The sequence below is a fragment of the Ornithodoros turicata genome, chromosome 1 (genome assembly GCF_037126465.1).
Source record: "Ornithodoros turicata isolate Travis chromosome 1, ASM3712646v1, whole genome shotgun sequence".
NCBI classification, from domain to species: Eukaryota; Metazoa; Arthropoda; class Arachnida; order Ixodida; family Argasidae; genus Ornithodoros; species Ornithodoros turicata.
This window is the reverse complement of record NC_088201.1, coordinates 177,531,786-177,544,588: the sequence shown is the minus strand read 5'-3', so window position 1 is coordinate 177,544,588 and position 12,803 is coordinate 177,531,786. Positions and strand designations below refer to the sequence as shown.

Here is a 12,803-nt window from a genome sequence, read left to right as displayed (position 1 = left end):
GAAAGGTGAAAATAAGTTTTGAGCGCAGAGCGTTGGTCGGCTGGATTAGGACAGGGACCAAGCAGTTTTGATAAGGAGACGGGGCGAGAGCCCAGCTGACTACCCGGAGAGCGCGATTCGGGTAACGTTGGTAGTGTGGGCAATGAAGAAGAATGTGCTCCAGATCCTCTAGTAAAGGGACTTTATCGTCTAGCGCACCGCAGCGACAGCATCTGCACGAGACGCGGGAAATACAGTGCTATATGTTACTCCTCGCTCATCACCGATAATGACGCCGAAAATCCGATGCGAATCAGCGGAGTTGTTTCTGTCCAATTTCACGTAATGCACGACAACGGCAGACGACGGATGTTGAGGACACTCCGGAATTCCCTCTCTGTAAACGTCACTCGGACGAGGCCAATCAGTGAGCGCCCCTTCGGCGCAGACAACGCCAGTCAGGGAGCGGCGATAGGCCTTGGCGTCCGACCGCCGCCCGGGAGTTATGGGTAGCGTCTGCAAGTTGCGTAGAAGTGTGAGACCTGCTTCTGGAATGCTGCTTAGGGTTAGTGTCGTACGTGTTTGTACAGCCAAGAGCGTAACACCGTGTTCCAAGGAACATGGTCGCGTCAGTCAGCGCTCGCACTTTTAAGCGGAAGTCGGCGTGTTTACCGAGCTCTTTTCACGTAGTAGTATATTGCGGTGCGAACGCGAAGCAGACGTCCTCCTAGGCAGTCACCTGCGCTGTGCTCCCGTTCGTGTGCGCGGCTTAACTGCAGACGGAGTGCGAACCTTTATTTTTTTTATTTCGTGTTAGCGCCGCGAAGCAACTGTGGCTACACTCTTAGAAATTAACTTCACCACATAGCACGCTCCTAGCCAACCATCACCCCGAATGACAACGTTCTCGCCCTAGATTCGTTGAAAATGGGAGGAGGAGCCTATTTTGTGCCGTGCACAATGAACACAAAATAGGCTCCTCCTCCCGTTTTCAACAAATCTAGGGCGACAACGTTGTCATTCGGGGTGATGGTTGGCTAGGAGCGTGCTATGTGGTGAAGTTCATTTTTAGGAGTGTATGAGCGGTATACAGACAGATGGACAGAGGACAGCAGGAGGGAGTGGGGGACATAGGGGTGTCAGTATGCGTCCTGGGCCGACTTCAGGGCGAACTGCGCGCTGACGTTCGTCTGGATTCGACGCGCTGGTAGGATACGTTCGCTGACGCGCTTGCAGTAGGGGCACGTTTTCCAGCTATTCGCCAACTTCCTCCCACCTCCCCAGGGGTGGATCTAGGATTTTTCCGAGGAGGGGGCCCGCTATGGACAAGTGCCAGGTGCATGCTGGGATTGGTCCATTGAACCCTATGTTCAAGTCTGGAATTGAGGGGGGGGGGGTCAGGACATCCGGACCACCCTAAATCCGCCCCTGCCCCTCCCCCATCTCTTTTCGTCGGAACGCACATACTGGTCAATGTGTCCCAAGTCACAAACATAGCAGCACTTGTATCAGTACAAGCTGAGTTTGGAAGGAAAATGGACTCCACCTCTATCGGGCCGTAGAATAGGCGCCCTGCGTACGTCACAGTCTGCTATACATACCGCTGCGGTAATCCGGGCCACCTTACAAAGTCCTCGGAGATAAGTTCCGTCCTGGTTTTCCGCTCGTCCAGCACAGGTAAACTAATCGGTGCTCCCTACTGTTCTGCGACGCTCGGAACGCATGTAAAGAGAGGCCACCGGCAACGTCGGAGGTCCCCCATTCATGATTACCTGTGCCGTTTAAGGTTCGCCGGTTACTACGCCTCTGAAACCAGGGTGACTATCATGAACTTCGATATCCGGAAGCAACTGTCGTTGCCCGACCCAAGCGAATCATCCCCAACCCGTTTTGCGACTCGCCAATGGTAATCACGCCGTCCTCGAAGTCGCGGGAATTTATGACCTGGATATATTTGTCCCGGGAACCACCACACGACAGCGTTGTATCATCGACGTCGAAGCTCACACCCTCACGGCTCCATTGCAAACAGGACATAAGAGAACCACAAGAAATCGTATATATCAACCTCTCTACCTCTACTCAGTGATAACTGCCGTACTGCAGCCACTAACGCAGCGCTTCCTGGATGCGAAGACTTCCACCACTGAGCCCCTGTAGCTGTGTGGCGCAGCAGTTATCGAGTAGAGGCCAGATTTGTATTCGAGGGAAGGGACCCTCACAGTGTGGTCTTCAGCAGAAGTTGGCGTGGGAGGTACTCCCGTCCTTGTCGCGGATCCATCTCCCGACCCAGTTACTCTGTATCGCGGCACAACGTTAGCCCGATTGCACTTACGCTTGCGTAAAAACCCGGTTTACCCCTCAGGATTGGACGACTCTCAGAACGCCCACATTGTGCCCAGGACGGCGACCCATCGCCAGGGTTGTTTGGGTTTAACCCATATGGATTTTATCCTGCGGATTTTTTGGATTTTATCCACACAATTTTATCGGGATTAGACATTTTCTCCAGATGTGATGTGAAAGACAATCTGAATTCATAGTCACACGGAAAACTCCTGGTTTATTTTCTTGAGGTGTTGGCTCTTTGCAAAAGCCCAGGTACGCGCAACGTTAGATTTTAACTTTTTAATTTTGTAACTTTTAATTTAACTTTTTTTAGTTATAACTCTTTAGATTTAGCTTTTTCCCGCTTTCTTCTACTTCTGCCCATTCAGGGAGAGACTTTGTTCCGCTTCCTGGAGGCACTGTAACAAAAGTGCGCCGAAACACGACAGCTAATCCAGGCGTGTAGGGTCCACACCATTCAACCGCGCGTGCATGAAACTCCACTTTTAGAAAAACAATAGAAGCTGATACAATGTTTCTGGGACAGGCAGTTCAAAAAAAAAACAAAAACAACGAGAGGTCACCCGAAATCAAGAACACCAAAGCGCGTTTGTTTTTACTCTGTGTCACCATCTCTGGCCTCGTATATATTCTCCAAAAATGTCCAAAAAGATCCGGGTTTTATCCAAAAAAAGCCCACTATAGAGGATCGTTTTAAAAATACTCGGATTTTTTTCAACCCTGCCCAGCGCCGCAGTCCCTGGGACAAACCAGCGGTTGCCACGTCTTTTTCTTATTGGCCGGACCTGGACATTAACCATTGTGCGTCCCTGGTGGACCGCCTACACATCACAAGGCGATTGCGACTTAGGTAGAACGCTCCTAATTCATCGCGGTGTTCACATGCATGGGTGAAGCAACGGCGATCAAGTTGCGTTCACGTCGTATACCCCCACCGGACGCAAGGCAGTTGACGAGATAATAGCCAGTATGCTGGACATGGATATCTCCTATCTTCTGACAGCCATGGGGCTGCACCAACCGTACTGGTTCGATAAAAGGATGCCAATCCTCGATTCTGCATCGATTATCGTTATGTTAACGAAGGTTCTCGCTGAGGGTTCGATGCACCTCACTACATGTGATCTAGCGTCTGGCTGTTGGTAAGCAGAGCTGGATGCAGTATACGGACAGCAGGCTGCGTTCACGACACATGCCGGTATCTGCGAGTTCAACGTTCTGCCTTTCAGGCTTTTCAATGCGCCCTCCCCATTCCAAAGGCTCATGCAGCACGTTGTCGGGGACCTCAAATTCTGTCTCTGTGATTTGAACGACGTTATGATTTTCAGTAGGACTCCTCAAGAACATCTGTGACACATTAACGCTTTGTTCTCTCGTTCAAGGTCAGCGCAACTCAAGATCAAATTCCAGTTAAGTGGATTATTTTTCCAACGAAGTCTTCACCTCGTGCATCGTGTTGGTCCAGATGATGTCCCTGATGGCCCTGCAAAGGCTGCGAAGGTCGTTAACTGGCCATCATTCCTGGGCTTAGCGTCTTACTATCGTCGGGTCGTCAGAGATTGTGCGGCTATCACGACTCCGCTCCACCGTCAACTGGAAAGGGAACCTGCGTTGTGCGGGCTGAGGCTGGCTTCGCCTACATAAAATACATTCAATTCGGGATTCCAGAACATTTGTATTTAACTTGCTGAGAGTTCATGATATTCATCATCTTATATCCTATAAAGTGTCCCTATTAATGCACGGAATACTTTACGGCTCTGTAAACATTCTACATTTTTACCCAGTCGTCGTGACACAAATTACGCCTTCAGAAGTAACACGGGCATGCTTGAGATGAAATAACCGATGTTCTGAGGCTGAAACACATAGAAAGGACAAATACATACAAAGCCTCAAGTGCCTAAGAAATTAACGATGAAAGATGGAAGTCACTGAAAAGGTTAGCCAGCTGTAGGACTCGAACCCACATCTTCTGGATTACCGGTCTATGGCTCTACAAATTGAGCTAAGCTAACACACACCCCCAGCGACTTCCAAGGGCGCGTCATCTGAAGGGACAAATCAACCAGTCTCTTTCACAGCTGGCTAACCTTTTCAATGAATTTCATCTTACATGCTTGAGATATATGCACCAAGGACTAGTTTGTGGTCAGCTGTACGGTCGTCTTCCATTATTAATGCATAAGCATTAGAAGCCCCATTTTGAACCGGCGTCGTATTAGTGTAAGTGAGACAGGGATTTATCCAGACCCCCTACACCTCCTAACACCCCCCAAATGTTCAGTGACACTCCTAACTTTTTCACTTGTATACTCTCTAGACGGGGTGACCTTGCGATTTCAGCTTCAGACAGACGTCGACAATGATACGTTAAGCGGTAATGACGTAACTATAATAATGACCCCCCCACACACACACACACAATTTTTTCCAACACACCTGCATGGTTGGGATTCTTGATAAACCACTGAAGTGAAGTGCCCATGTGTAGCGCGGCACGTGACGGAGAAGAGCGAATCAGGCTGCGCTCCGCAAGGTGATTCGCTCGTCCTCGTCACGTGGAAGCGCGGAGCTCGTCAGCTGGACCCGTCGTCGTCAGTTGCTCCTCGTCTCTGGACGTACTCGGACGTGTCTCGTGCCTTCTCCGAGAGTTTCGTGAGCGGCTGAGTTTGTGTCTCACGTCGTGTGTCAGCTTAAAGGGGCAATAAACAGGTATACAAAGTGCACTTTTTTCTAATGCAGTGTGATTCGTTGCCTACGGTGAACGTTTTTCCAAAATTCGTTGTCGCAAAAAGTAAATAATGGCTCAAAACCGACCGAATGTTCACTGCACTCTTTCGCGCTCATGCCCCGCCTTCCGATGCCCTGGCGACAATAGCCACACATCATTTGGACAACGCGCACCATCAATCAATCAAAATGCGGGACGCTTATGCATTGATTATGCTGTAATATCGGGAAGTGAGGTCAATTCTAAACACCTGTCCACTTGTCAATCCCAAGGTAGCTAGATCAAACGGTACCAAAAGCCCACACTGTTCCATTTCATGTGCGCACTATGTTTTCAGTGCGGTATTCCTCCGCGAGTTCACCGGGATGCTCCCGCAACCGCATCCTCCGCGAGCTGCAGCTTGCCTCAGTGGAGCCCGCCATTGGCTAGGAGAGCAAAATCTCCCCAACCCCCAGCGCCTGGAATGCGGTGTTGCTATGCGTTGGAACGTTGTGACGTGATCCGGTTCCAGGGATGAAGGAGAGACTCACGAGGGTTATGCTCTTTGAATGGCATTGTCTCGTGGTAAAGACGCTCGCTCGAAGTAAATGAATTCCATATTTGGATGTCGTGAGCTACGTTCTTTCATGGAACATGATAATTGGAGAACGTTCGTCGAGCTGTTTAGTGCGCGCCTTTAAACTGCAACGTTCTCCAATGGATCCCGGACATTCTACTAGTCGAAATACTTGTCAAAGTATTTAAAAATGTAAGAAGCATAAGAGAAGCAATTAGAAGCTAGACGAACGTCTAACGCATTGTCATCGCATTAGTTACATTAATCGCCCTCGAACTTTTTTAGCGGGCAACGTTACTGCTCTCGTGTTCAGTATTTTCTGCTGGGATTTCGGTTTTTGGCGCGGCGCGCCGTAGATTTCGCAGCATTGGGCCCGTGTTAAACTCACACAATGTAGTTTCGAAGGCGCACTTGACGGGGCAGTGCGGGTGCCTTCGGCACGCTGTTTCCCGCGATCTTAATCTCGCAACAAATCAATGAGTGTGCACTCTTAAAAAACAGGTTGTAGTTTAACTCCTTTTCCTTGCCACGTATATTGCTACCTTTTGTACAGTACAATCACTCTCAAAAAGGAGTCTCCTCACTCCCTTCAGGTCCTTCAACTCCCTAGTAGAGAGTAATATTACACTCCAGTAGGGAGTTAAAGGGTATCCTAACTCTCTGAAGGGTGTGACGAGACTCCTCTTTGACTCCTCTTTTGAAAGTATTTGTACTCTCCAAAAGGGAGTGCTACATGTGGCAAGGAAAAGTAGCAAAATGTACACTTTTTTTTTTTTAGCGTGCGATTGTGACGGAAAATTGTGACGGTGTTTTGCCTGTCAGCTTACGCTAACGAATGATCGCATTTTCTGTGACAGTGCTTCCATTGTTTTACGGTACCTTTAACCCTTCGAGCTGAACCAGAAAGCACGCGTCTTGTACTGAACTAGACCATTTAGAAGGGCCGTTGAAAATCGTAGGAATCTCAGGGGTTAACTCCGGACACCTTGCAAGTTCCTGGAAACGGCACGGGGTCGTCTCCTCACGGTGTGTGCTTTTCTTTTCCCTCAGTGTAACTATAGAGTCAAAACAAGCGACGACCGTGAATCCGCCGAAGACCTTGTCGAAACCTAGTGGAGCCGATGGAGAAGTGGACCTCGTGATTTTCAACCGAGGACATCTCCTGACATGCCTTATCGGCGGGAAGGAAATTCAGATTGCTCCGGTCTTTGCGTCGTATGACCCACCCGCTGTCAAAGTAAAAAACTTTGACACCAACAGCATGGAATTTGTGAGTGATTCATTTTTAATCATCGTATAGCGGCTTCTTATACAGGGTGCGTTTCAGGAAAAATGAGCCACAGGGTAAAAAAAAAGCTTATCACACACCAAAAGACTGGCTGGTGTTACCAGTGCCGTGAGGGTACTCAAACTATTGTTGTTTTCTGATTCGTAACTACAAATTAATTACGTAAAATTAATCGGTCGGTTTTCTAATTATAAGGATGAGAGCCGAAATGTCATTGCGAAAGTTGTAGCGTGCGATACAACGACACGAAACCCGTTGATTGCAACTTTCCTGCAACAAGGCCAACTTTCGGATTTGCAAAAAATCGACGCAGGACGTTGTCGCAGACGAGCGAGGAGTCAATGTCAAGCGGAAATGAAGTCAAAATGTGGAAATGTGGTGGTGGTGGTGGTGGTGGTGGTAAGGGATCGCCGTTGTCAGCCTCACAGAGGTGGGCAACGTCCCTGGCGGAATGCGCGTCCTGGGCCGACTTCTAAGGGAACTGTGCCGTCGTATGTCTGAAAGCGTCCGAGGAAAACCCAGGAAAAAACCCATACAACACAGCCGGCAACGAGATTCGAACCCGGGTACCTCCCAGTCTCGACGTGGGAAATGTCAATGTGAACTGTGACTAGTCTTCGTTCAATAACACAACTGCTGCACCCAACTGCTGGTGGTGATGCGGGGAATGAAGTAATGAGCCCTATCACAATAACGATCGAAGTCCCATTGTGTTCAAAAAGGTCAAAAGAGCTTTGAGCGCAGAGCACTGGCGGGATGGATTCGGTCAGGGGCCAAGCAATACTAATAGGGACAAGCTGCGAATGTACAGCTGACTAAGACACCCGGAAAGTGCGGTTCGGTTATAAAAAAAAAAGAAGGATCCGTTAGAGGTAAAAAGTTGCAACCAAAGGTTTTGTGTCGTTCTATCGCCCAGTGCAAGTTTCTCTTTTTTTTTTGGCTCTAATACTCAGTCATAACTAAAAAGTGACTAATCAATTTCACTTAATTAGTTAACTAATTACAAAACAATTAGATGGAGTATCCTCACACCATTGGTAACACTATGTAGTCCGTCTTTTTGTGGTGTGCGATGAACCGTTTTTCTTTTCTTTCTTTTTTTTTTAAGCTTTGGCTCATTCCCGTGAAACACCCTGTATGTTTAGATGTTCCGTGGTTCTTTTTGAAAAAAATAATAAAGAAAGATGAACGAGAATTTTCCCTCTAGTACGACTTAGATTCATAAGCGAACACCAGGGAACAAACATGTATAGTTGGAAAGAGTGGAAGTTGTCGAGGGTGTGAGAGATTGAGAAGTTACCCGTCAAAAAGAACTCGTTACAAGTTAAGTTACCGTGTGCAAAATGTAACCAAGTTAATAACGAAGTTCTTCGATCTGAAATGTAACTCGCAGTTACTGAGTTACTTAAAAAAAGAACGAGTTACTTCCAAGTTACTTCGGACACAAAATAGCATTACGCAGGTGCAGCGCGCGTGAGCAGTTGAGTTAGACCTTGTGTTGCCTGCGGAGAAGTGCAACACGCTTAGATCGTTTTCGTTTGTGTTCAACAATAGACCTCTCCCTGTTGGTAAACAAATGGCGTCATAGTGTTCGACAGCGCCATAATTTGGTAGAATTGAACTACGCTGGAAGCTAGAGGTGAACAAGGTCGCGCCCAAAAGCCACGATCATGAGGGGATTACGATGGTTCCTGAAAGGGTCGCTACCTTCGGTCCTACTTTTCTTTCAATAGGAGACAGCGAACAAGTGCCCATTCGTGGAATCCAGCCCTCCCGTTTCGATTTGTTTCGGTTTCAGTCTGTCTACCAACGTCATGATGACGTTTCTCGGGTAGAGGTCTATTACTCGCACAAAATGAATGCGAACGCTGTATTCGGTATCAAGAGAGCGGTCCGTGTTCGGTATGATGCTCACCTAATAGACCTCTACCTGTTTGTAAACAAATGACGTCATAATGTTCGACAGCGCCACGAGTTTGGTAGAGTTGAACTACGTTCAAAGCTAGTGGCGAACAAGGTCGCGCCAGAAAGCCACGGTCTTGAGGGGATTACGATGGTCTCTGAAAGGGACGCGACCTTCGGTCCTACTTTCTTTCAGCGAACAATTGCTCATTCGTGGAACCCAGCTTTCCCCTTCCGATCCGTTTTGGTTTCGGTCTGTCTACCAACGTCATGATGACGTTTGTCGGGTAGAGGTTTATTTTTTTCGAATCCTTGCGAAATCTCCCGTTAACACCGTTATGGGTCAGTGACACGAGAACTGCAGGGATATCAGAAGGCTTTTTGAACGGAGTGAGCCAACCTTCCTTCCTTCCTTCCTCCCTTCTTCCTTCCTTGGATGCAACGAAAATGGAACGAGGACAAACACGACAGACTCGTTTCTCCGCGTTCCTGTTTCGCTGCGTCGAAGGATCATGTATAAACTTGTTAATCTACTAACGAATGAGCCAACTTTGACCGAACTGATATTTTGAACGTTATACGAAATCAATGCGACAGTTTTCGTAACGTGACTTTTACAGAAATAAGATGCTACTTATAGATGAATGTCCGCCTGTGCCGACTTCTGAATAATACAGAGAATATAACTTTTGTAGTCGTACATGCTTAAAATTAACATAACACTCTTGATTCGCGTTTCAGAGGACAGGCCTCAGCGACAGCAAGCTGGTGACTTAAAATAAACGTTGACCCGGTGAGCCTGGAGGACAGGATCCGCTTCCTTCCATTTTGTTTCGTTTTTTTTTTTTCTTTCTTCATGTGTGGTTGAGGTGAAATAAAAGAGTGCAATCATATGCGGCGTAAGTGCAAGCTTCTTCTTCTAGTGAACGTGTCGAAGCGTAGAATAAACGGTTTGTGGCAGGTGGCTGCCAGGTTTGTGGCAGGTGGCTCCGCGCGAATTATTTGCATCGATATCACGTGACACGTTGATAATACTGCCGTAGAAATTGACGACGCGAAATAATTTGAACCTCCATGGGACGTACGAAACCAAACTGCTTGTAAGGAGCAAGGTAACCCGGGACTTTATGCAGAAAAATCTTCCAAAGTATGCGATAAAAAACGCGACGCGAAACGCCCAAGTATGAACGTTATATGAATAAATATTACGATGTCCTAAAGCTTTCGCGTAGCTTGGAACTATTATTAAATACCCAAATTGTCTGAATAAACGTTCTAAAAGTGAAACTGCGCATTCCTCATTGGCAGTCGGAACGTAAATGCCCACGTGCACAGTCAGGCACTCTTCGTCATCATTGCAGTACAGAGACGCCGCGAGGCGAGCCTCCCTGTAGGGCTAAGCGCCCCCCCCCCCCCACCCCACCAATTAGACGCTCTGGAAACAAGAGTGAGGAAAAACGTGGCAAAGGAATCTGGGGCTATAATGCCCCTCTCGCACCCCGCATAGACGGGATCCGGAAAAAATGGTCCCGAAAAAAACGGAAAAAACGTCCCATAGACGCGGCTCTGTTGTTGTACGCCGCCATAGCCATACTCAGTCCTCTATGAAGATGTCCTCCAGTGACTACAACAGCAGCTCACTTGTTTCTACGCCAAAGGCATCAAAGAGTTGCCATAGCGAAGACAGCGGCGTCTGCACGCGACACGGAGAATATTTTGCAAAAATAGCCAATTTTAGTGCTTACCGAATTTTCAATTGTATAGAAAAAAATAAGACGCTGTCAACTTTGAAGAATCATCGTATATACTGAAATCTATATTGATGACATGAGGGATACGTGCTAGCATCACTTTTTTTTTCTTTTTCATTCATCTTTTTTTTTCAGATACACAAAACGGTTTCTTCTATGTGGTTTCGGCGTATGTTGCTCACGCTTGCAACTTGCAAGTCACCATAAGGGACAGGCAAACGAGCATGGGCGAGCTCCATGTACACAACACATAGAGCCCTGCAGTACTTCTCAAACAGCGGGTCGAGATCCTCCAGGGCATCGCGGCTGGTTCACGTGGGTGGGGGGGATTCGCGAAGCGGCTCGGAAGCATGGAAGAGGGACATCGACAGTTTCCACTGAGGTGGCTTGCCGAATTTTGGGTAGGGCTTCCAGGAAAGTACACGCCCTTGAGTAGTAAAGCCATCAGGATCATTGTTCCCTTTGCCAGAACACACTTGTGCGAGCTTGGCTTACCGCAGTGGCGTCGCTGAAAACAAAGTACAAGACGCAGTTCAAGATCAAGCTGGAACTGAAAGTGGTTGTATCCAAATTCCGCCCTTGTTTTGCTTTAACAAGCAACACACACACTCACATAAATAGGACGATGATGTGGGGGGTCATTCACCGCCGTTATGGCGGTATACTGCCCCATTGCGCTTGTGGAAGCATGAGAAAGTGATGATGACGCTTTCCTTCGTCCATTACTCGAGTGTTGGAGAGGAACTCATCAGCAACTCATAGACCCTACATCTGATGTCACGGGTCCGACCATGGTCCGAAAACTTTAGCTAAGTCGAATTGGCGTTGATGGACGCGTTGCAGAGCAGGTGGCATGAGGGCGCGCTCGCGATCGTACTGTCCGCAGAAATCCGCCCAGGAGGATGTGGTGGAGGTCACCGCGCACACCACATGTGGAACAGAAACGAATGCGCCGACACCGAGGAGGTGTTTGAAAGGTGGTGTAAAAGCCATATTAAATCTCATGCGGTGGAAGACTGTGGTAAAGGAACGCGGCATTCGGCGGGGGAGAGTAAGGGACAGTGTAGGGTCAACGTAGTAAAGCAGAGATTGGGTGGTGATGTCAAGTTGCCATTGAGACTGCATCATGGGGCCAGAGAGGCATGAGACGAGGCAACGGCGATCCCCCAGAGACAAGGTGGGGGAGTGTGTGGAGGCAGGGTAGTTGGTGTACATTCATCGTGACTAAGGAGCACAAGGACGCGGACAGCTGCTGAGGACGACTGCTGTCTACGCTCTTTGTCCGCGTCCTGGTGCTGCTTAGTCACGATGAAGATGATGGGGACTCGCAGGGTGTACTGATGCGCGCCTGCGGCTTTTCGATCTGTGTCCTCTTTTGCGCTGATGCCCACATGACCCAGGATCCACTGGAACCAGGATCCACTGCGTTCTTATATACTTGCAGACAAACAAACAAGCTCACTTTAGTCATTAGGAAAAGTCATTCCGCTGGCAGGCTCGTTTTCTTCTTGTTCTTTCTCTCTCTCTCTCTCTCTGTCGATGATTTCTAGCCCAGTGGACTCACTCTGTCTGAAGTGTCAAAATCAGTCAGCGTTGATTTTTTCATTACGGTCTCTGCACTTAGATCGATCGGAAAGCTTGTGGCGTCGCGAAAGGACCGGTTGGAGTGGGGGAGGTCGCGACGCTATATTTTACATTTTTCATGGGTCACAGGATAGCAAAGTTTGGGCTTAAGGGCAAAGTCAACCAGTCATTTGCTATAAAGTCATTGCGCGATGAGCAGCTGCTTGCCTCTTGTACGAACGAGCGAGGAAACATGTAAGAGTGAGTGGATGAGCTGAGCCCCTGCTCTGTTGTGACTTGTGAGTATTATCAGGCTCCAATCCTATGGTGCCCATAGTTTAAGATAACCCACACAACACTGGGCACACGACCAATGAGAGTGCAACGCTGTAGATATTATGCATAGCCTTTGCATGAAGACGTGCCCGTGCTGGCGCGCGCGTCCCTGCGCCTGCCAGCCAATTCTATCGAGGTAGCATCGGTGCTACCTCGAGAACGCTCCTCAACTCGAGTGTGGCTGGTGTCATGGCAGAAGACAGGTCGTTCGCTGCGTCCATCGACTGTGTTTTGTGCCACGATGGCCTTCAACTGGGTGCTGACAACATTACCACTGAGCGACAACGTTCAATAAGCCATCAAACTCCTTTTGACCATTTTGATGATCACGAGTTCCTCATATGG

The 12,803-nt window shown here is 48.3% G+C and overlaps 1 long non-coding RNA gene across 1 annotated transcript; it reads left to right on the top strand.

The window, feature by feature from the left end:
* The first annotated feature begins 4,958 nt into the window (after positions 1-4,958).
* On the top strand, positions 4,959-9,677 carry LOC135373320 (uncharacterized). The gene is made up of 3 exons (XR_010416411.1): positions 4,959-5,043; positions 6,669-6,888; positions 9,550-9,677. It is a non-coding gene; the product is annotated as an uncharacterized LOC135373320 (long non-coding RNA).
* The last annotated feature ends 3,126 nt before the right edge of the window (positions 9,678-12,803 follow it).